At 43.7% G+C, this 24,499-nt stretch overlaps 2 long non-coding RNA genes across 2 annotated transcripts in view; one reads left to right on the top strand and one right to left on the bottom strand.

The window, feature by feature from the left end:
- The window catches only part of LOC133208180 (uncharacterized), a 38,802-nt gene extending 36,712 nt beyond the window's left edge, over positions 1-2,090 (top strand). Inside the window, exon 3 of the long non-coding RNA XR_009724278.1 lies at positions 818-2,090. This is a non-coding gene — a long non-coding RNA (uncharacterized LOC133208180). The remainder of the gene's footprint in view (positions 1-817) is intronic.
- A 16,088-nt stretch (positions 2,091-18,178) lies between these two features.
- LOC133208179 (uncharacterized) lies at positions 18,179-23,114 on the bottom strand. Its single transcript, XR_009724277.1, has 3 exons — positions 23,078-23,114; positions 21,062-21,176; positions 18,179-20,238 (listed from the first exon to the last, which is right to left on the bottom strand). It is a non-coding gene; the product is annotated as an uncharacterized LOC133208179 (long non-coding RNA).
- Positions 23,115-24,499: the final 1,385 nt, after the last annotated feature.

The following is a 24,499-nucleotide window of genomic DNA, read 5'->3' as shown; positions in this document are numbered from 1 at the left end:
CAGTTGCAGATGGGAAAAAATCAGTTGACTTCTCAGTGAGCAGGAATCACGAGTGATTCACTTGTAGGTATCTGACAAGAGCATTGAGATTTATTTCATTTTTTTCTAAGATAAACTCTGCTATACTGTTGATTTAAAAGAAAATATTCTGTGGATAACACACCTAATTACACTAAATATGTGATCCTTAAACCCACTAATACTTGTGGCATTGCATCTAACTGCTGAGTACAGCTGTTCAGAGGCAGTAGGTTCTGGTATTTTCAGTAATATGAATTGTATCAACTATGGGGCAATCTCAGCCATTGTTGTAGTTTATTGTGCAGCTGTGACAGCTCTCAGACATCTCTGACACTACCTCTCTTATAGAGCTAATGAGTACCTTTTGCACTGGTGCTAAGCTTTTCTTCAGATACTCTCCAGTAAATTTCTTACCATGGGTTGAAGTTGGGCAGATGTGCTGCATTGTAGAGATGAGGCAAATCCTGAACAGTGCAAAGTGACAGAAGCTTCTGTGGAGTGGAAAAGTATACACTCCTACACTTTTATCTGGTCTTATGCTAAAACATGCATAAATTATTTAATAGGCATCTGCATCAGAAAGGACAGACTGTGCAGCATTGGGTGAAAAAGCACTTGTTCGACATATTTCTGTTTAGAAATTCAACAGTACAATCCTACAACAATCAAGCAGTTAGAAGAAATGCCAGGAAAAGGTATGTATATATATATGTATATACACATACAACAGACAACATACTCATCAGTCTGCCTTTTCTCAGGTATCTTCTCCTGCGAACTTTTGTTTCACCTACAGTCAGTTTAATACACCTTGATCCCTACATCCAAGAAGACATCTGGTTGAAAGAAAAGGAGCCAAGAGACCATAAAGGTGCAAAGCCAAGAGCAAGTGTTCCCTCTGAGCTGAGTGGGATGAGGTGGATGGGACACTCTGGACTTCTGGGTGGAGGGATCAACTAGAGCAGGGCTACATTGGGCATGAAAGTGCTTGTGGTTCAATGCCTTCTTGTCCCAGATGGAATAGGGGAGGTGACAAGTGCGTGATGCCAGTACAAAACCTGAATAGCAACTGATGCCATCCCTGCCTCTCCTTGCTCTCAGGCAGTGGGTGGCAGGAGTGGTGATGCTCCTGCCCTCTGCCTCTTGAGGCAAAAGGTAAGAAAGATTCAGTTCCCATACATCTGGGTAAGCATCCTGTTTGGGCCCATTTCCATATGTGCACACTGTCCAGTCTCAGTGCCATCTGACTTACCAGCACTTCTTTGCAGCCATCACTTTATGTCTAATTCTCAGCTCATCTGGCGACACTACAGTGCTGGCAAAATATGCCTCACCAGTGCTTCACTGCACTGTAGGATTAAAATGTAGTATTAAATTTTAATAGGGTTTAACACACTGCAGAACTGTAGAGTTCAATTAAATAATTTTGTATTTTTTTTCTATCCACATACATCTATAGCTGTGTGGCTTAATGTAATATATTTGTGGATATGGTCCATTAATCCCTTTGATTTGAGAATCTTAAAATGTTTTACAAATAAACTTTACCCATGGAATAGAAAATCCTTGCTCTGAACCATTCTTACCCCTCAGTATAGCTGAGATGCAGGGGAGACATACCTTTTGCCCAGTGGTTATGTTTTTCAGGACCCCAAAAACTCAGACACTGAACTGGCCAAGAGATGAGTCTCTTGCTTTGGTAACGGGATGTCAACTTCCTGCCTGTCAGACAACTTTAATTAGCACTTGACATTGTCTGGTTTGCAGGTTTATTTGTCTTTTTGCTTTCTGATCAACAAAGAGGTCTTTGAAAAATAATAACAGAAAAGTTATCTGAAGAATACCAATCATTGTACAAACAACAGTGGGTGAAATAGTGAAATAGAATTTGCTTTGTTTGCATATGTGGGGAGTGGCAGAAGGAAGCGGAACCAGTGAATGGCTGTGATACCATCTTTGAGTTGTAAGATCCTTTTCTAAGCCATTTCAACAAATTTTATACATTGGGTTTGCCTCATCTTTCTCTACCATCTGCAATCACGTGGCTACTCACTTGTGCAGCAATAGTTAGGGGAATCACAGAATCACAGAATCCCAAGGGTTGGAAGGGACCTCAAGAGATCATCTGGTCCAACCCCCCTGCAAGAGCAGGGTAAACTGGAGTACATCACACAGGAACTTGTCCAGGCGGGCCTTGAATATCTCCAATGTGGGAGACTCCACAACCTCCCTGGGCAACCTGTTCCAGTGCTCTGTCACTCTCACAGTAAAGAAGTTCTTCCTGATGTTAACGTGGAACCTTCTATGCTCCAGTTTACACCCATTGCCCCTTGTCCTATCACTGGATATCACTGAAAAAAGCCTAGCTCCATCATCATGACACCCACCCGTTACATATTTGTAAGCAGCCAAAACATAATTTCCTTGTTTAGACAGGTGAACTTCTGAAAAGTGTATCCCCTAACCTGATCTAGGTGCTGCCCATGGACAAGGCCCACATATGTACCTATTGCCTAGAACAGTATTTTTCTTGTGCATTTCTACAGGTACAATGAGTGCAGGTACAAGATGGACAGGTATGCAGTTTGCTCATGCAGAAATAATGAAATGCAATCTTTTTCCCTTTTTCTTCTTTGGGAGGTGCTACAGAGGGCTGCCATTTTCAAAGCAATTATCAGTCAAACAAAAGAATGAGACAGGACAGAATAAGAGCTACAAACTAATCAAGAGTTTTGGCAGCCACTTTGGATCACAGGAAAATGCACTGATTTGCATACATTGAATTGAATAAATAACCGACTTAACTCCTTAAGCAGTGCTGTCACTCTGTGTCAGTGTGATCCTCATGCTTATGCAGTGTATGAATGCTTTCATGCAGTGTAGACCAGCATGTCAGAGAGATCTGTGGTTCACAGCATTGCAATGAAAAAAGGGTATTTAAACCTGTAAGCTCAGAATTTCTCTGCCCCCATCACACAGGCACTTTCCTATGACACAGCTAACTGGGAGCACAACCAACTTCTCAGAGAAATTCAAAACAAAAACCATATATTTATTCCTTTTAAAAGACAGGAGGAATAACCCCCAAAGCTGACCAAGCTATTTCCTTCAGTCCCTTTTGTTATTTTCTAGTGTCTCTGGGCTTGAGTCAAACCACAGCTGTCCACCCAAGCCTTCCCACTGACTTCTGTGGGGCTTGGATGAGACGTGCTTGCTATCAAGCTTTGGTGCTGACCTTAGTGTGCCATCTCATCTCCCAGGCTCCCTGGCAGCATGGACAGTGGGATTGAGTGCACCCTCAGCAAGTTTGCCGATGACACCAAGCTGTGTGTTTCAGTTGATACGCTGGAGGGAAGGAATGCCATCCAGTGGGACCTTGGCATGTTTGTGAGGTGGGCTGATGCCAACCTCATGAAGTTTAACCATGCCAAGTGCAAGGTCCTACACCTGGGTCAGAGCAATCCCAGACACAGCTACAGGTTGGACAGAGAAGAGATTCAGAGCAGCCCTGCGGAGAAGGACTTGGGGGTGTTGGTCGATGAGAAAATGAACATGAGCCGGCTTCAGTGTGCGCTTGCAGCCCAGAAAGCCAACCGTATCCTGGGCTGCATCAAAAGGAGCGTGACCAGCAGGTCAAAGGAGGTGGTCCTGCCTCTCTACTCTGCTCTCATGAGACCTCACCTGGAGTATTGTGTGCAGTTCTGGTGTCATCAACATAAAAAGGACATGGATCTGTTGGAACAAGTCCAGAGGAGGCCACGAGGATGATGAGAGGACTGGAGCACCTCCCATATGAAGATCGGCTGAGAAACCTGGGGCTGTTCAGCCTGGAGAAGAGAAGGCTGCATGGGGACCTCATAGCAGCCTTCCAGTATGTGAAGGGGGCCTATAGGGATGCTGGGGAGGGACTCTTCATTAGGGACTGTAGTGATAGGACAAGGGGTAACGGGTTAAAACTTAAACAGGGAAAGTTTAGATTGGATATAAGGAGGAAATTATTTACTGTAAGGGTGGTGAGGCACTGGAACAGGTTGCCCAGGGAGGTTGTGAATGCTCCATTCCTGGCAGTGTTCAAGGCCAGGTTGGACAGAGCCTTGGGTGACACGGTTTAGTGTCACCCCCTCCAGGGGGGCTGGAACTGGATGATCTTAAGGTCCTTTCCAACCCTGACTATACTATGATTCTATGAAAAGAGAAGAGCAGGCCTTAAATACCGTGAGGGAAGAAATCAGGTTAAAGCTGCCTGCAACAGGTTTCAGTATGTGTTTTGAGACAACTGGTAGTGAGGCTTGGCTTCAAAATCCATACAAAGGAGTGATATTCCCAGCATGTGTTTGAAGAACACAAACATCATAGAATCAGAAGCTTTGGGCAATGTCACTGATTAAATAATAAAAAAATAAAAAGTAGAACTCTGATTTGATTTTAAATTTTGGCTTATTTTTTGTTCTCTCAGCTTTGCTGGTACACAGTACTCCTCACTGTTTTTCCTGGGAAAATAGGAAATATGGACAAACCTTGATGGTGTTCCTTTCTGCCTGGGCCTGCAGCACTTGGGGCAGCTGTTTGCAAGTGGCCAAGGCATAAATCCTCTGTCATCCAGAATGGCACGATCAATGATTGCTCCATTCAGCCAGTAAGACCTTGCACACAAAATGGAACAGCACATGGCACACAGGACAACATCAAAACACAGCTCTACTTACACACGGTGGGTTTTGACTGAAGAAGTAAAACCAGGAACTAGTAAAATTTAGAGGAATAAGGTACAATTTAATAACTACAATAAACAGCGACTAACCATGCCATAGTGCAGAGGTTTCCATAAACCCATTAAGTCTGCAAGGCTGCTGGAAACAGTGCTATCTTCTCAGGTAAGAGAGCTGGAGCAAAGAAGGGGTACTCCTCAATTCATCCTTTTCTTCACACCTAGGCAGGAAATGCTTTCTGATGATGGTAAACCACAGCAAACACAAGAAATCACCGCTCTATCACAACATGCAAACCTGCACTCATGACGTAGGGTGCTCCCAGCAAAGAGCACTCCCAAACTTCTGCATTTTAGGAACATCAGCCACCCACTCTGTGGACATGCTCTACCTGTGGGATTTCTCTTTTGCTCTTAAAGGGCTGTGGCTGCTAGTGCATTATTATGGGTGACAATTTTCATAATCCTTTTTGAAGTCATGGTTAAGTGGCCCTTTCAGAATTTGAGTGTATTTTATTTTTGCTGTTTGGATAAGACAGACTACAAGCATTGATTTGAAAAATGAAGTTTGTTAATACCCCTCTGGTTTTAAAAGAGAAGGTCTGGCATACACATCTTCCCTTTGGGATTCTGATTTCTCAGATCTGAACCATATGCAGCAAGGGAGCCATCATTTGGCAGTAATGCAGAGCATGGCAAGGTGACATTTTTGTTCACAGAACTCTTTGAACACACTGGATTTTGCTGAAATATAGGTAAATGTTTGATGAAACTGTAGCTGGATAAATTAAGACTCTCACAAATAAAGTCACTTGAAAGCATGGCTCCATGGGTGAAAAACTGGTATCAATATCCTGTTGTCCTAAATGGACCTGAATATCACTGCAGGCCAGGAGCATGAAACCTGAGGGCTCAGCTCCTTGCTGTAACAGCAGGAGGAATGTACTGGAGGAGTTTTTACTTTAAAGAATGATAAACCTTTTACCAATCAACCCCAGAATATACCCAGCCACTAATTCCTCAGCCCTGTGTGCTGGTGGCTAACCTTCTGTGTTTCTTATCCTCATCACATTCCTGTTTTGGATATTTTCTGTTTTGTTTAGTAAACTCAGATGTGCTAAACAATGCTGCAGGACTTTCCTTCTCCAATCTCCGTATCATTCTGTAACACAACGCTTCATTGCCACTTCATACTGTGATGAGAAATAATGCACTGACTGCAATGTATATTGCTTGTGTTCTTCACTGCAACAATGAGTCATTATCTAGAGTATGTTTATGTAATATCATAAATACCAATCTCTGGTATTTATGCAGCATAGTATTTACTTGGGCAAGTTGCCACATGCACTAAAGAAGTAAACAAAGAGCCATTCTTTGGAGGGTTAAAAAAGTCTTAAAATGAATCCAATTTTCCTTCATAAGGCACTCCTTGTTATTTTACCTAAAGTGGCTCTTTAAGATATACAGTATGATAAAACACACAATTCCTGGGAGACATAATTATGGTTCCTAAGAGACTGGTGAATAAACAATCAGGAATAGAGTGTTTGTTTTCCCTATTTTTTTCTTAACTATTAATGGAAGGCGTTAAAAAAAAATGGGGAGGAATGTGTTGGGTTGATAAATGGTAAGAAAAGCTGAGGAGCACATTTCACTGAACACACAGGGTTTCTGCCTAAAAGCAATAAAATTAAAAATTATTTTATTAGACTGCAAATACTCCTATTTTGAAAGCGCATTTGCGGTGAGTGTAAATACCACACTGGACTCTTTGTCTTATATTTACTGTACTGTGTACATCAATGGCACAACATGTGTTCTGAAGTAAAGCTTGCCTTGTCTCACATTAACTTTAAGCATTAACACAAATAACTTCCTTCAAATGAAGGCGACAAAATCTTCTGCATTGTAACAAAATGTTCTGTTGGACACAAATTGCTAAGGAATGGTAGTGGGCCCTGTCTGGCACAGCGCTGAGCCATTGCAAGTACTTCTCCAGCAAATCAGGGGCAATGCAGACAACCCTGCACACGTGTGGCCACTGGAAACCTAGAAAACAAAAGATAGTTAAAAAAGGCTAAAGCTAGGCAGAATCAACAGCTGAAGAAAACTGTTTTGCAACCTGTGTATATCAGAATGCAACTGAATTGGGGAAGTGTTCAACAATATTGGTCCCCATAAAGTCATTCAAGTGATCCATCCCCTAAAACAGCGTCTCCCAAAGCCATGAAACACCTCTCTACATCAGTTTCCTCTTCCGTAAATCAGGTTGATGAATCCAAGATATTCCTTTTATTTGGTAGTGTCAGTCCTCAGCTTGCCATCATCAGTAGTATTTAATGACGGACTTTGCAGGACCCTTGCAAAAGCATGGCTCCACACTGTAGGGCCTGGACATGCACCAGCATCTGTCACTGCAGGTTTTGAACCTCATGGATATAATGGTCAGGTCTTATTAGTTTAGCAGAAACAAACACAGGCCTCATATTTGTATTCCTCCTGTGGCAAGTAGGTGTCAGAGCAATAGGTTACACTGCTGTAGTTAATACGCATTTATGGTCTACACATTTCCTTAAAAAAAAACAAAAAGAAAAAAAAGAGCCAAGATGACAAAAGTAATGATACAGTCTATTTTGTACTAGATCTGAAGTAAACGCTGATGCCATTGCAGGCAGAAAAGCACACAACTCATGAATTATTGCCTAAGTGATGGGACATATTTTGTGTCTTTCTGTCCTGCACACAGAGATTTGCAACAATGACTACAAGAAATATATATGCACAGGATGAATCTCGTCAAGCTAGTACTTGTTCCATCTTAAAGATTTATTAGAGGAGTTAATAAACATGCTTGTTGTGGTAATTAACCCCTTGTAAATCACAGATCCTGCCTTTATAGGGTTTTGTTTGCGCTGCTGTCATTAAGTGCTTCCAAACTGGAGGCAGGCCTGATGTTAAACCTCAGCAAATGAATTGGGAAGATGCACAAAACAGGGGACATGGGGTTCTGGCAGTGAAATCCCATCAGCAGGGCAGACCCCTTGTCAGTGGTTTGCTTCCTTCAGAGCCCAGAGAAAGGAATGGCAGCAGGAATAAAAACTGTCAAATCCTACAATTGTTGGGCAGCCTCAGCTCGATAACTACTGTAATCTAAAGAGAAAAGATTTACTTCCAGCCTCTCCACTCCCGGGCTCTGAAGCCTGCTTCCCTTGCCTGGTGAGCAAAGGTTTGGCCAGCCCTACGCTACCCTGCCATGTGTGGCCTGTGTGTGGGGTGCAAAGGTATGGTCATCACCCTGTGCTGCAGTCTGACAAGGAGATAACAACTGGGCTGCTGCTCCTCAGTCTCTGGATGGTCCCTTCCACAGCCTGCTGAAATCTGCAGAAATTTTCTGCTGATATCAATGGGCACTGGGTGAGATTTAATGCTCCCAAACCTAATGGCAGAACAGATGTATGGTGGCAATGTGTGTTCAGCCCTCAGGAACGGCCCTTTATCTTCTCCATCGGTTTGTAGGGCCCATCCTGCCTTGTAATTTCTAGCACTTACCACCATTAGTAATGGAAGTCTGTGTCTAAAGGAAATGCCTTCTCTCCTGCAACAAAGTTCTCATATTAATTAGCAGCAGTGTGATGCCTTCGAAGAAGATCTGAATTGATGCTATAATGCTGACAGTGGATACACTGTTAACTTGCTAGACCTCTTGCTGACATCTGCTATAGACAGCATGCAAATGATTAAGCTTAAATAATAGCAAGAGGGAACGCGATAGTTTCTACCTGCATATTTCCGGTCAGTCACTTTGGTGGGGAGTCGTTCATCAAAGATACCTTTCAGTTCAGGACACTTCTTACTAGAGGAAGTTCAATAGTGAATAATCTGCAGCCACTCAGGAGCATGCTGAAGAATCAAAAGTACGAGAACTTCATAGGCCAATGCTGCTTGTGACAAAAGTACCCTTTTCCTCTTATGTTATGAACCCATCTTGTCTTCTGGCTACATCGAAGAGAAAATGATCACCCAACAAAGACAGCACAACACAGCAGAATTGAAAACACATTTAGCAATTTGCATACCTTGCATGCCATAGAACACCCCCAAATCCTGGTGGAAATGTGCATAATGTGCCAGACATCTTGAACCCAGGAACTCCCCTCCCCATAATCCCTCGGGACTGAAAAGTTTCTGATTGTACTCCAGCTTCCCCATAAAAGCTTCATTGTTACTGCAGCCCAGCCTTTACCAGGAGTCATGGCATTGGGCCACAGCCTCCAGGGACACTCTCAAGCTGCACAAAACAAGTTTTTCCAAACAGTTTAAGTATTTCCCAGCCCAGACTCTCACATTCTAGTTGTTTGTGCAGGGACAGTAACCCACCAAGCCCTGCCTAAAATACTGGTTGTTTAAACTCCACAGAGACTTTTTTTTACTGACATTCCTTACTGCTGTAACCTCTTGACCATTTAAAACTACTATTAACAGGCAGACTCCATAGGCCTAATGTCAAGGGGTCATCCCTGCTGCAAAGAAGCAGCAATCAGACAATAGATATATAATTGCTGCTTCCTCTGGACCACTACTTCAGCTAGCAATTTCTTAGTTTATCTGGAGTTTGCAACGGTCCATGAGATACATGCAGCATCGACTGACCAGCTCTGAGCTGCAGTAACACTTTGTGATGGAAACAGGGAAATTTTGCTCCAGGGGAGTTCGCTTGGTTCAGTGGCACTGGAGGAGCTGTATCTCCTGGACGGGCCATGGTCACCCTGCAGGGCAGCAGGACCAGGGTGCCAGCTCTGTGCTCAGATCCTTTGCTTGGTGCCTGGAGCACCACAGCTGCAGGGACAGCATTTCCATGGCCAAATTATGAAGGGGACGGGTCCAAGCTCCTGCGCAGAGATCTCACCCTCTTTTCAAATCAGGCAGCACTACAGTGGGAAGAGGGCAATGCAAAGTTGCTTATTGTACTTAAATTTCTACCCTGGGTGTTAGAGGGGATCCCGGTCATTATGTCCAGGGCACAGACAAAGCTGGGTGCAGGGATTTGGTGGCAGCAGATAGAAGCTGGGAATGAGAAATGTTACTGGGAGACTACAACTGCCATGACAGTCTGTGAAAGGGTTTGTCTTACCACGGCTAAAAGCTTCATGATCGTGGCTCAGGCTCTCCTAGCCCTCTTCAATGTGCTCTACACAAACACTGATCCGCCATGACCTCCCTGCTTGCAGCAAAGAGCTGGCAGCCTGCACTACACTGCCTTTGGGGATTTGCAGAGATTGCTGCAGAGGTACCAGGGGAAGCATCCTGCCCACCCATCCTGGACAGCCCCAAGGGGGGCCACTGAACTGCATCTTCTTTCCCTGCAGGAAAGAAGCTCCACAGCCCCACTTGAACAGGAGCAGACCCCTCAAAATCTTACACCTTTCCTTCCATTCTAGTCCTAATCAAGCTCATCATGGCACTCATTTGCTAAATTAGTAATAATGAATGAAATGATAATTAGAAAAAACCCTGACAAATTCAAGGCTTCTGTTGACAGTGGACTTTCTCTCAGCACTTCGGAGGCACTGGCATCTCTGCCCTGTACTGAGAAGGTCAAGGCCATTCAAAGTCACAAGCACAGGTCACAGGGACTCTCCAGCCACAATGCACCGGCTTCCCTAAGAGTCTCATGGGGGAAAAATAACACTGGTTTGAGTCACCACTTAGCACCATGGAGTGTTTGGTGTTTTTTAATATGGGGCCCTTCAGAAGGTGGCTTTTAGATGGATTGCTCTGCACAGATGATAGAACAAACAGAATTGGAGCTAAAGAGGAATTTCTGGAGTGCTCGGCACCAGCCCTGGCCTCTGCCAGGATCCAGGCAGGCCCTTAATGAGCCGCGGCAGGCTGGTGAGTGCCAAGTAGGTACAGCCCTTTTACAGGTGTCCACACACTGTTATTTGAGGAAATAAAAGGCTTTAAAATGTGTTCATGAATTCAGTCAGGGGTGTGCATGTTTAAACAACCTTAGCCCGTCCAGCCTTTATCTCCCTGGACCTTGAGGGGCTCTGGGCAGGGATGCAGGCACAGCAACCAGCCAGCTACCTTCCCTGCATGGTCCAAGCTGTTCACTTTGTGGTAGTGTCCTCTCCAACTAGGCAGCTGCAGAAAGCAACCATGCAACACAGCGTCATCTAATACCTTGGTTGGTAAGGCCCTTTGGCTCAGTTTGGTCTAATTTGCTAACACACGCACCATAATTACAGGGCTTGTGCTTAGGCATATCTTGAGAGTTCCTCATACATGTAATAGAAGATGATAATTCATCCAGAGCCCATCAGGGAAGACCAGCCCTAAACTATCCAGACCCAGCCACAGAACCCTTCGTACAGATGGGAAGACCCCAAAAACCTTTGGGAACCTGGTGCTGATCAAAACTGATATCTGGCAAGATTCTGCTTTTGCACCTTGCCCTTTCCTCTTTTCAGCCTCACAGGTTGCTGCTGACAAGGCAGTAGAGATGCTGGGAAGGTCTCTCACAGGGATGCACAGTGCAACTCCAGTTGTCAGCATGGCCCCTCTTCCTTGCCTTGCTCTGGCTAGGGACACCCTGGCAAGCTTGAAGGTGCCAAACTGGAAAAGACAGGCTCAGCAAGCCATGCTGGAGAGGATTCCTGTGCTACTGTCCCCAGTCTGCTAAAGGGGTGCACAACACGAAGGAGGCTTTGCTACTTACAGAGGGCCCCTGGCCAGCATAGCTGCACTGCTTAGAGGTGTGCTGCCTTTCTCTTTCCTGCCCATTGTAGCGATGGCCACAAACATTTAAATGGAGGCCAATCCCAAAGTGTGGGAGTTGATCCTTTGCCTTCTGTGTGCCTAATGGCAACATCTTCTGTTGTCTAATAAGCTCTATCTCGCATGTTTCATTGCACAGATAGGGCTTCGTAAAAGCTTACTGGATCTTGTCTATGCCCTTGGCTAGGTATGTGCAGCCCTGCAGAGAGGGAAGCTTGTACTGGCTGTGCCCCCAGCAGGGGATGAGGTTTTGCTCTTCTTTCATGACGTATGCTGAAGTTCTGCACTGGAACACTGAAACCACCGTTGTTCCAGGCCCCGCAACACTCACTGCTTGAGCACTGAGCAGAGCTGTTCTACATGCTTTGCGATGGCAGCAAACCAGCAAAGAACAGTGGACACAGTTAGCTGATGGAAAAATAAGTTCATGTCATCTCATTTTTTTTTTTTTTCAGAAACCTGTCTCACATTAATGCAAATATTTTACCAGGATTCCACTGAGCCTGTTCCCCAACTGGACCTACACCTGCTGAGCAGTGCTGTAGAGCTGCAGCACACAGTTAGGTTCTAGCAGGCTGAGAAGGTAAGAGAGGTCCTGTACAGGCTCTGCATTCTGGGGGCTTGCTTTGAACTGCAATGGTTTCCCTTTGCAATAGAGTGAATTCCTGGCTATTGTGTGTGGGACCAAGATGATGATAACAGCTCAGCAGTGGTTACATGCAGTCTTTGTGGGAATGGGAAAGTAGCAGTGTTACCAGGAAGACTGGTGCCTCTTTCTTGACGCTTTTGTGGAGTTTCTGACAATTGTTGAAGACATTTCATCTATAAATTTCTCAAGAGAGGTTTTTCCTTCCCAGATGACTGAAACATTTTGAGCTTTTTACCCTAGATTATTGGCTCTGTCTGAAGATGAAGCTGCACAGCTGCCTGGAATGTAGTGGATAGACATGGCTGTCAAACGCGTGCCCTGTCGAGGCCTATCTGCATGGACCCATTGAAAAATCACAGCCACAGCTCAGAATTGGCAGGAGCCCTTCCACTGAAATACTGCAATTACAATTGCTCTCACTAAAGCTACTCTTGGCCTTCTATCTGACCTTCTTTGATCTTTTCCACAACCTCTGGGAGGTCTTCAGTGTATTCAGTTCTTTATATTCAAGCAATCAATCCCACATGAAACCACTTAAGTTTGGACATATTTTGGTGACCATAATATCGTTCAGACATTCTACCAAGTTTTCAACAAGAAAGGGTGGCTCCTTCATGGCACTTTCTAGTGGGGAGCACACTGACTGCAGTTCAGAAATATCCCAAGGAGAAAAACATATTCCAGAGTTACCCTCCAAGCCCAAACGTCCCACTTGCAGACAACATGCTGGCTTCGTGTGTATACAATAGGGACCCAAGTGCTGCTGCTCCTCCTCACTGCTTCTCCTTGTTGGGCACAGCACACGGGCCAAGAATCTCACTAGACCTGTGTGACAAGGTTTGTCATCCAATAACCTCATCAGATGCCACTGTCATTGCCAGTGACACACACCAAATATGTTTCGCTTATCAGACACAAAGAGGCAGCAGCACCCATAAAGTCCTTTAGCTCCATCCATTTTTTCCAGGCCCCTAAGGGTGGGAGGGCAGCCAGTAGAGATGGGTATTTTCCTTTGCACCGAATACAGTGCAATCCTCATTGCTTCTCTCTTTCTTGCTCCTGTACTGATGCATTCATCATACTGATGCAGTATGGCCAATGTTTATCTTATTATCTAAAGCTCCTCTTCATGTTGTCTTCAGTTATAAATACATCCTCCATCTGTCCATGGTGTCAAATAGTTCATGCTTTGACATGGATGAAAAGTAAGACTCACTTCTGCCCAGATAACCTTGAAACAGTACAAGTCTTCCAGAATTCAGCAGAGGCATTGAAAGCACATCACCACTGTCCCTTTGAGCTCTGGGATACAGGCTGTTGACATTGTTATTTGTTAAAGTGTCCTGGAGTCTGTTCACCATGGGCTTTGCCATACTAGTGACAGAGAAGGAGCACATTTCCTTGTGTGGGTCATTTCCTTTCAATAGATGTAGCCAGTGTTGATGCTGATGGCTGGTTTAATTGCTTGCTCCCCTGCCAGGGAGATGATTTCTTGTGTAGGGGGACTTGGTGGCAGCAAGAGCAACTTCACGCCGGTTCTCTCACACCTTGAGAGCTTTCATCAGAAAGAATGGTCTTTTCTTCCTGCTCACACCTTACCAAAGAAAAAGAGACATCTGTGAATACCTCTAGGTTTTGCCATAGCACAAACGTGCAATAGGAAGCTCATGAACTTCAGCATTATAGACCATGGTTCTGGTGCTAGACTATTTGTAGAGTTTTTGCATGACAGCAAAACGTCTGGATAACACAGCAGTAGAAACTCTAATAAACTTCAGATGGAAAATTATTTAATGGAGTAGCTTTCCTTCAAAAATGTCATTCTGTCACAATCAAAAAGCTTTGTGAAACTATTATTTTTACCAAGGTACTAAGGTTTGGGTTTTTATGAGGAAAAAATGCCAGCAATTTTTTGGAACAAAACATTCAGATTTTTGATTTTATATAGTATACGCATTTTTAATAGTTGTAATGATCTAAATAAGCCAAAACTATTTATTTTTGTGGAATTTTCCTTTGTGGGGAATTTCAACATTTTGAGGTTTTGTTCTGAATTGGAAGGAAAACAAATTTCAAAATCTCAAAATCGTCTGTGAAACACAATTTCCATTCCCTGGCCAGCTTCAGTTTCAGGCTAGAACATGTGTAATAGCTCCCCTGCAGGGAAGCCCTTTAGGAAAAATGCCTCTGAATGAATTTATTGGTGCAAACATATAGTTTTGAAGATTTTAAAGGTCTATTTGTCCAAGCACACACCTCACTTCTGAAAGCTCCTCTAAGTCACAAGAAGCCTCCAGAAGTTCCCAAAAGACTTACTTCTGAAGGACACTGCTAACTTTGTACAGTTGATGGGGGCCATTTTCTGGTATTGATATTAGTCTCAATTATAGTTGTCACTTATTTTCCCAGAAGTGGTAGCATAACTGCATAACTATTTTCTTGTCCAGCTTTAGCTGGATTGCTTTTAATAGTTTAAACTGGAGATTATAAGAGTCATATTACATTTTCAAGGTAGGTGTTGTGTGTTCAGATTGAAATATTAATACAACTGAGTTTATATTCTAGAATATTTAGGTGGATTTAAATATTTACAGCCTTAGCAAATAATTCCACCTCAAAAACACCTTACAAATAAGATGACTTCCACTTTCAGGTGTAAAGGACAAATTAATTATTAGGGACACTGATGGAGACCTGCTGTAAGTGCTGTTTTCAAGTGAGTTACTTTGGATTTACAGTGACATAAATGAGATCATAGGCCAATCTGTTCACAGCAGCTTTATACATCACAGGGGTGTGAAGAAGCCTAATGCTGAGATGAATTAACATAAAAATAGATTGTAAGTTAATCACATACTATTAAAAAATACCAGCCCTGCATACCATGGTTTTGGGTGGGCTTTTTTGCTAGCTTTTTCTAATGGTGTTTTACTGGAGGGGAGTTGGTATGCACTGTGCTGATGTACTATGGAGAATGTCTCCTCTCCTCCAGAAAGCAAAGGCTTTGTGTCAAGGTGAAAGCTGAACTAAACACACACTCTGCAGTCAAAGTTTGTTTATAACTCCTGACTCTGCTGGGTCAGTTATGCGGCAGTTTCACTAAACAAACAAGTAAAAAGCCGGTCAATGTCCAAATACTGGCGTGCTGCTTATTTAATCTGCTTCAACAGTTGTTGGAGGAGTAAGGCTGCAAATGAAACAAACTGCCTCTGCAGTAAATACATGAAACACACTGGATCAAACTCATGCCCAGGTATGACTCTGAGCTGTCCTTGTCTTTCATTAAGATGCCCTTGACCAACTATGTCAGCATAACACAGGAAGTTATTGGAAGCGTATTTGGCACTTGACACGTTTGTTGCAGAATCAGCAACATAAATCTTTCAATCCACTGTCTTGAGTTGCTGTACTGTAAGGTGTGTGTTCTATCATCGCAACAGGAATCACTTTCTGAAAGACTGGAGGAGGGAAAACAAACCACAATTGCATGGTAAATCCATCAAGGAATGACACAGAGGAGCTCGGCCAGTTGAATCAGTACTGCATGTATCCATTTCCCATTCAGCAGAATTGGCTGTTTACCTTGTATCTACCAACCACTACTAGACTGCCTATGCATCTCACAGTTCTTAATGTAGTTCTCCTATAGAAACCCTGTAAAAGCCACAGACGTGCCATTGTCCCCCATTTTATACAGGCAACTGAGGCCTAAATTTAGGAATCTGCTAAAACAGAGGCAGCAAAACACCAGCTCAATCTCCAATTGACCCTTCCCCTTTGTATTCTCTTCTTGAAAGACTGAATCCTTGTCTGGGTCTGGAGAAGAGTATTTCCATCCATGACTCTTTCAGTCTGCATATGCCTTACTGAACATACAAATATAAAAATGAGCAATTAGTCATCTGAGGCATACCAATATGTACCTATCAGTTCATAAATTTATCAGCTCATATGAGGTAACCACAGCCTTTTGATTTAATATCCCATCTTTCCTTCTATGCTAGAATGCATGGAAAAAAATGCCCATCTGATTATAGTTACCTAATTTAATGTGAAATAATCCCTATATAAATTTACTCCCTCCTTGCCTCTTGCTGTCCAAGAAACACGTTAGACTGCGTCCTGCTCAGAGGCTGACTTTGCAAAGGCACTGCCAAGGCACCCAGTCACACCAGTGCCACATAGCCACACCAACACCACAGCTCAGCTCAATGGCAGCTCCTTTGCTCTTGAAAGGGGGGCTGTTATTGTTGGAAGTGGAGAGGAAAGGGTCTAGCAGGGAATCACCTCCCTGCTGGGAAGGGTCCCTTGATACTTCTCATTGTGCTTGACAGTAGTTAACTTGTTTGGTAGCACAGCAAGTGCATCCGCTGGAGTGTTGGTCATTTTACTCAGTATAAAATCTCAGTACAGATACTTTATAGTCACTGAGAATTTTTTTACTCACATATTAAGGCTCTTTTCTTTCCAGGATACCTCTGCTCCTGTGTTTGGAAAAGTCCCCTTTTGCTGTGGTTGCTGTCTTGCATTTTTGCTCTCTTAGTATTTCTGAAGAAGACTGTCAGAAGCACTCTGTGTTGGTCTTGTAAACCAGGGTTTACATATGCTCTTGTCAAAGAGCAAGCCAGGGTTGTCTGGCTTTGAACACTCCAAAATGAAACAAAAATAAAGATTTGCAAAGTTAAAATATTCTAAGGGAAGTGGGCAAAGAATTGGTCCCAGGAAGACTGCAATACAGGAATCCCTGGATTCCTAGACAAAACCTGTCTAAATGAGTTTGTGGTCAACACTTGAAACAAGCAATTGGCCCTCCCATCAGCTCTTACAACAGCCCGATTATGGCAGCGCTCCATGTGGCTGGCACGGAGAGCTCCTCTGTGGCTTCTGCTGGCAGCCTGACGTGTGAAGGTGCGGTAATACATTAACTGTGCACAGCAATATGGAAACCACTGTTTCTTTTGATTCTACCTGGAATGCTGTTTTTTTTCTACTCAGCATGTAAACATGTGAGCAAACGGAGAATGGTTTAAAAAGCAGCAAGCGTGATTAAAATGCTTAAAGGAGGGGAAGATGCTGTTCAGCTAGGCAGAAGTGAGAGGGAGGCAACTCAGAGGACAAGGGATTTGTTCAGGGAGCCAAAGAAATATTTGTCTGGAAGCCATAGGAGAAAATAAAGAAAAGTATGCTTTATAATAAATATCAAGAGGATCTTTTATCACTGAGATCTAGCAGGCTGGGAAATATTTTCTTCAGGGAAGCCCTGGACTTTAAAGTCTAACAGAGATTTTCTAATAGCTAAAGAATAAATACATGCATAGAGTAATTAAAATAGTATTAGATCCTCAGGCAGAATGTATAAATGAAATAGGAATATCACTTTTAGTGCAGCAAGTACTATACAGCACTGAAAACCTATTGAGACAAACCTAAACTGCTGTCCCATGGTCAGCCACCTACAGTCTCTGATCAGTGACCTTGTCAGCAAAAAGTAAAGGGTAGAAATTAAATGAGTCAGTACCAAATCAATAAGAAGGTAGAGGAAACACAGAATCTTTGACACTAAATTAATATGTTGATCACTTTTAGTTGTCCAGCTCCTTTTAGAATGTGGAAATAGCTGGTGTGCAGCTCCATAATGCAAGGAAAGCCTACTGCGTGCTTTCTTGCACCTTTAAAATTACAATTACAAATTCTACTTCACAGTTACTGATTGTATTTTATTACTAGTAGCAGCATCAGCAGCCGCAATGGTTGGTGTTACAACAGCCTTGACAGTCACAAATTGTATGCCCTGGCCTGCTGCACATTGCACTCTATAGGTACACAGTAACAGATAGAAGAGTTTAAAACCTTGATATTATTTGTAAAATTTTGATTTGATTTAAAATTTGCTGTCTTCCAACAAAGATTTGTTTGTGTGCTTTCTTTACCACTGTGAGGAACGTGACTACTCACAATGTGGAAGGCAAAGCATATGCAGGATGAGAATCAGAAACAAGCAAGAGAGGGGAGATGGAGAATATTAGCATCCCTGAAGACTTTATTCACTTTAGCCTCTTTGTAATGTGAAGCTTTATTTACTGCCAAGCCCCTCCACAGTCAGAAAACATGGGTGAAGACCCCGAGAATGTTTAGATTGCCTTAAAACTTCTGAGATTTAAAAATGGCTGCACAGTTTGGCTTCTGTTGCTTGGCATCTGTTTTTGAGCCTTGCAGTGCGTTTGCATTACATTGTCAGGCTTTCCCCTGCAAATGGAAGAATTAGAAATCTACTGTTAAAATAAAAAGTGAGAGAGTCATGTGATCATGTGCCTCCAGGAGCAGAGCCTTGGAGAAAAAGCCCACCATAGACTCACAATAAAATCAGGAGAATTAAAAACACCAGACTTAAGGACCTCATCCAAGCTTTCTGCTGTGCATATGGAAACCCGGGGTGTTGTCAGGACTAGTTAGCTAATGTCATAAAGCACTCAGAAGAGCAACGTTAGTTATTATTTAGGAGGAAACCAAAGTGTAAAGTGTTTTACATATAAATCTGCCCTTTAGAAGAGGAGCATTAAAAGTGCAAGATTGAGCTCTGGATTACTGAAGGGTAATAAAGAGGTTTTAAACACAGCCATAACTCATTCTGCATGAAAATGACTCAGCAGTGCCTTGACCAAGCTAGAAACAGGACTTCTGGAAGCGATTAGGAGTGGACTGTGTCCCATCATGCCTTCCCTTACTAATCTGCTTGGGATGGTGGATGCACAGAGCAGGCCAGTGGAAAGAGCTAACCTCAGAGCTGAGCAGACAGGACAGCGGCTCTGCACCTCTGCAATCAGCCTGTTTTTGACTCAGGAGCAGAGTGCAGCACAGTGGCTCTGTTGGCATTTACAGTTAATGCCTTGCAAAAACATGGTGGGGCCATCCTTATGCCTGCCTAGCAGTGATTTCAAGGGTTTCAGACTAGCTATAGCCTGGCTATATGGACTGAACAATCCCACTGGCAGTCAGAGCCCATCTGAAGCAGTCCTGGAGCACCTCTGCTCGTTTGCTTTCAGGCAGAGTGATACAGTTTGTGCAACTGAGACCAGGCTGCAGTGCAAGCAGAAACAAGGGAGTGGGCATGATGTTGAGTTTGCCTTCAAATGGGACTCCTGAACTGAACCAACCCACTGTCACAGGCTCATCCGCACCTCTGCTTGGTGAACATCAGGAATGTCAGCTCCAAGGGCAGAATATTTTAGCAGAAGGCTCTATTTGAGTCTTTCAACATTGTCCACTTTTGGGTCCATAAAAACATGGCCAATGGGGGTGAGGACTTGGTGACAGCAAGCACAAGCCTGTTGACAAAAGCTTTGCTTTTTCGTTGCACCTTTTGTAGGCTCTTCAGATTTGCCAGCTATTCCCAGCTAAGAGCCACTGCATTCAGTCTTTTGGACCAGATCTGTGAGAAGCAGTGCTCTGCTCAGTTTGGTGGCAGTAGAATAATTCACACACGTTGGAGCATTCATTTCCTGGCTTTAGCTGCTGTAAAGCTGGACCTGTCTTACATGCTGCATAACTGCTTGGAACTCGCTGGTCCATTCCCCTTTCAGATGCAACGTGAAGAGGGTGCTGTAACTTTGTTAGGAGAGAATTTAAAACAAACAAGCTGCCCCTAACTGCAGTTCATGTGTATGGTTATGATTTTAAATTACAAACAGGAGGCTACTTGGCTTTGCATGGCAAGCATTGTCTGGCAGTAGATGGTCTCCTCTGATCTCCCTGAGCCTTGGATTGTTGCTGTGAGATTGTGTCACAACTAGTCATTAATTATTTCATCAAAAGCTTATTTTTCTCATTTCCTCATCATTATTTCCACCTAGTTTCTTATAAATTGAATCCAGTTATTGGCAAGGCTGTTTCTCCCCTAAGTGGGATTTGGGCTTTGTGGAGAAAAACATTTACCTTAGAAAAAATGTACTGTTGACACACATAGCTCACGTGCCTATGTATACATACACTGAGCAAGAAATTACTGTGTATGTGTATAAACATTGCTCTGATCCTCTTTGTCCTCCAGTTTATTCTGGAAGCAGATTCCCTTTCTTCCTACCTGTTAGTAAAGAGAAATATTGTCATTCTTACCATATGAATGAATAAACAAAGAAAAGCAGAGAAAGGAAAAAGAAGGTGAGCGCATCTATCAGGAGATTATAACAATATCTAAACCTCCTTGGGAGATACTAATTTTTTAAAGTGACACATTATTTCTGGAAAAACAGGTACCCCTCCTGGTAATGACAGCTCCAATAGACAAAAAAGGACAGCACTTCACATGGGAGATAATTACAACCTCAAGAGTGTTGGGAATATCAAGCCATAGAAGTGAGGGAGTAGTGAGGCAGCCAAAAGGTCCAGAAAGGAGGCTAAGGCAGTTCTTCTGTCACCCACCGCTGAGACAGAGCCACCAACCCTTATATCCCCTCAGGGGACAAAAACAATTTCCCAAGCACATTGTGAGCACCAGCCCCAAGCATGGAAGCTGTTGGGCCACAGTAGTCCAGAGGTGAGAGGGGTGCCTCAGGAGGGGCTCCTTAGGCATCCCCAGCAACTCAACAGCCTGGCTGCTAAACCAAAACAGCAACAGAAAGCTGTTGTACAGAAAGCTGCTGCTGCCACCCTTCCATAGCCTGGAGCTGGAGCTGGAGCAGCCCTGCCGTGGGAGTTTGCAGCAGTTTGCTGTACCTATGTAAGAGTCATCCTGGGGAACAGCCCAGCTGTTTTTGGGAAACACAGAGTCATCTCCTCACAATATGTTCAGCGTGTTGTGCTCAAAGCGGTGAGGAATGTCAGCAAGATCATTTCTGTGCCTGACTCAGCAATGGTGTGGTGATAAGCGCGGTTTGTCCTGCAGCTTGTGCTAAAGAGCGCAAGACCACAAGGACTCCAAGTCTTTCACAACACGAGCACAAGAACAGAAGAGCAGCGACACCGGGCCAGGCGAAAGGTCCATGTAGCTCCTGTCTCCAACAGTGGGCAAAAGCAAAATGCCTGGGGAAAATTACGAGCACAGGATAAGCACATACAATATTTCCCCTGAGTGCCCTCCCAGCCTCCAGCCATTCCCAGATTAGAAATTTCTGGAGCCAAGTATGTTTTTCTGTACTTAGAGCCCTGTGAGAAGCCCTGGGTTGTATCCTTCAACAGTCCTTGTGCTTCCCCTAATCCTTGTGCTCTCTCAAGACTTATTCTTTCTGATCTCTTAGTTATATGCCCTCCAGATACTCTTCACCCTCTTCATGCTGGATCTGTGCCTCTCCAAGCCATTCATCTGAATTTTCCACCCTGAATTTTCCTCCTTTCTTCGAATTTCACCACAGCTGATGAAGAAGGTGCCTAAAGCTCAAGGTCACCTACTGGGACTGTCCATCACTTGAAAGTTAACTCTTCCATGCTACAGACTCTCAAAACCTTTTGCTTCCAGGATACACATAGTGTCTCTTGTTCCCTCACCATCACCAGTTCTTTCTGACCCTGCAATTCTCTGTTCAGAGCTGGTACCCCTCTCTGAGGTTTATCTGTATTCCCCAAAAATCTCTGTGGATTATTTGGATTTCCCCAACATTATTAGTAGTAGTAGTATTAGTATTATTTTTGGCTTATTTGTAGCTGAACTGTTGATGAAAAGTGATGCAGCAATTTTCTTATGCTGTCACCTTATGTAACCAAAGCGTGTAACACTCCTGAGCAAGGTGGATTAAATGTACATCAGATTTCTGCAAAGTGTGAAAAAGACAAAAGCCTCAGTCTTTTTCCAGAAATCCCCATGCAGTCCTTCTTTTTGGCTCCCGAGAAAGACCCATTAAACTGTCTGCAAGCCCTTATTGGCAAAGACCCTGTTCTGAGGGTACATGACATGTAGAGGCCCAGTCTTACTAATTCAGAACTGACAGTGAGAAGATGAGTTCCCAAGGTCTGCCCCACGTGGCTCATTCCCAGAAGCAGCAAGTCATCCTTCAGTGCTAGGACAGTTGGGGAGGAGCCTATGTAAGAGATCACAGCTGTCCCTTTTGGGAAGGCGGTGTCCATACTTCATCCTGGAGTTCCCCAGTGATGAATCACCTCTCCAAGAAAGCTGTTCCCATCAGCACAGTAGGCTCAAAGAACAGCTCTTGCACCCATGGCAATGTCAAGCCTCTGCTCTCTATGCTTTCTGTTGGATTGTCATCAACTTTGACATGCAGAGCCCACTGCTGCTCTGCCTGGGGAAAAAAATACCAAGTTTCCTTACTACGGCTACAAGCTTTGAAACAGCACTTTCTGTCTCCTGGGGAAGATGGACTAATCCGGTGAATCAAAGGAAGGCTGTTATTCCTCTCACCCCTCATTCCCAGTGGAAATGGAGGAGGTCAGGGAAGGTGATACAATTTTTCTTACTTTCTTCACCAGTAATCAGAGTGAAGGATTGAGTCTCATGAGCTCTGGGCAATTTTTTCCCCATCCACATGCTCCAGGGATACTCATAAAAAGTTATTTTTTTGTCTGGCCTCTAAGGTTGAAGTCTATTGCTCATAGACTGGTAAACTCTGGGCAGAATTCTTGTGAGCACCTCCACATTCCCCTGTGCTGCTACTGAGGTGTAAAGGCCACTTCTGCATAACTGCAGGGAGCATGTTTAATGCCCATCACTCTCTGGCTTCTCACAGCCAGTAAGTGTGTATCATTTCAAGTGGTGTTCTTGTGAGCTCCTGAGTGGTGTCCTGCCAGAAGATACCGTAATTTAGAAAAGCAAATAGTGAGGCAAGCTTCATCTTGCTGCACACACAAAGAAAAGACAGCATGTAGAAAAATGCGTAGCTTAACACTTGGATACTCCTCACAAGGACTCAGCACAAGAAGCCATCACAGCACTTCTGGAGTATGAAACTTCTGCCAAGCCAGGAATTGCTCACCTCTGCAAATGGCACTGGGAGAATCCATTTGTATTCTGCTGCAAACTGGTCCAGGGCTGGAGTGAGCTCTTCCACTAGAAGGAGCACACAAAGCACAGAGGAAGGCTATTATCAACATAAACAGAGTTTTATTTTGGCTTTGCTGGTTGTTGCCCATTTGTGTCTGGTGTGAAGTCATTGTCCTGCAACTAACAGCAGGCACACTCGTGCATGACATTATCAAAGCAGAAGATGTTGTCACGCTCCACTGGAATTAGAAACCTTGCCAGGAAGGGGAATGAATATTTTTAAATATGGTGTTGCTACATCCCTGTGCCTCTGCAGAGCAGGAAAATGTTTTAAGGATTCTTACTTAACCTCTCTATCACCGTATTAACAAAAAAAAAACGTTATTTCACAGCTGAGATTTATCTGTGTAAAATGTTGGAATAAAAAAGGATACTTAAAACCCAGATAATGCAAATATGTAAATCAGCCACTGGCTGGAAATGTTTCACTCAGTTCTGGCTCCCCAGCACAAGGGAGACATGGAGTTCCTGGAGTAAGTCCATTGAAGGTCTTCTACAACGATTACGGGTCTGCAGCACCTCTCCTGCGAGTAAAGGCTGAGGGAGCTGGGCCTGTTCAGCTTGGAGAAGAGAAGGCTTGGGGGGATCTGAACAATACATATCTGAAAGGAGGGTGTTGAGAGGTTGAGATCAGACCCTTCCTGGTGGTGCCAGGAGATAGGATGAGAGGCAACAGGCACAAACTAAAATACAGGAAGATCAACCTGAACACAAAGAAGAACTTCTTTACTGTGAGGGTGACTGAGCATTGGAGTCTCCTTCGCCAGAGATATGCAAGAGCCATCTGGACACAGCCCTGATCAATGTGCTGTAGGCGACATTCCCTGAGCAGGGAGGTTGGACTAGATGACCTCCAGTGGTTTCTTCCAGCCTCAACCATTCTGTGATTCTGTGAAAAATGTTATTACAGCATTCCCCTCCACCCACACTTTTATTCTATTGATTCCTTTAAATCATTCATGGTTTTTAAATTATATTCAATATTTTTAGTAGCCATTATAGAGACTGTGAGTTCCTAGGGGCAAGAACCAGTTTTTCCCCCAACATTTAATACAAGGTTGGCTAATAGCCAAGACAGCTGTTCCCATATAAATATTAATGCTATACCTCAGCATGCCCCCTCTGATAGTCGTCAGGGCTGTCATTCACAACACACATCTCACCAAGAGATTTCCATGCACAGTGCTCCAGAGCCCTAACAAGCTTTGAGCAGACAACAGAACAGCCTGGCAAGCTGGCAGTGACAGCAAAAATGGACATTCTTTCAGCAAACCCAGAGATTCATACAATGTCTTCTAGAACAGCAATACATTATGGAAACACTACAGATCTGCATAATTGCACTCTACATGAT

This window comes from Neopsephotus bourkii, unplaced genomic scaffold, assembly GCF_033783945.1.
Source record: "Neopsephotus bourkii isolate Nb327-2 ecotype Australia unplaced genomic scaffold, CSIRO-AGI_Nbou_v1 NB_245, whole genome shotgun sequence".
Lineage (NCBI taxonomy): Eukaryota > Metazoa > Chordata > Aves > Psittaciformes > Psittacidae > Neopsephotus > Neopsephotus bourkii.
The sequence above is the reverse complement of the archived record's forward strand: the minus strand, read 5'-3'. Positions and strand labels throughout refer to the sequence as shown.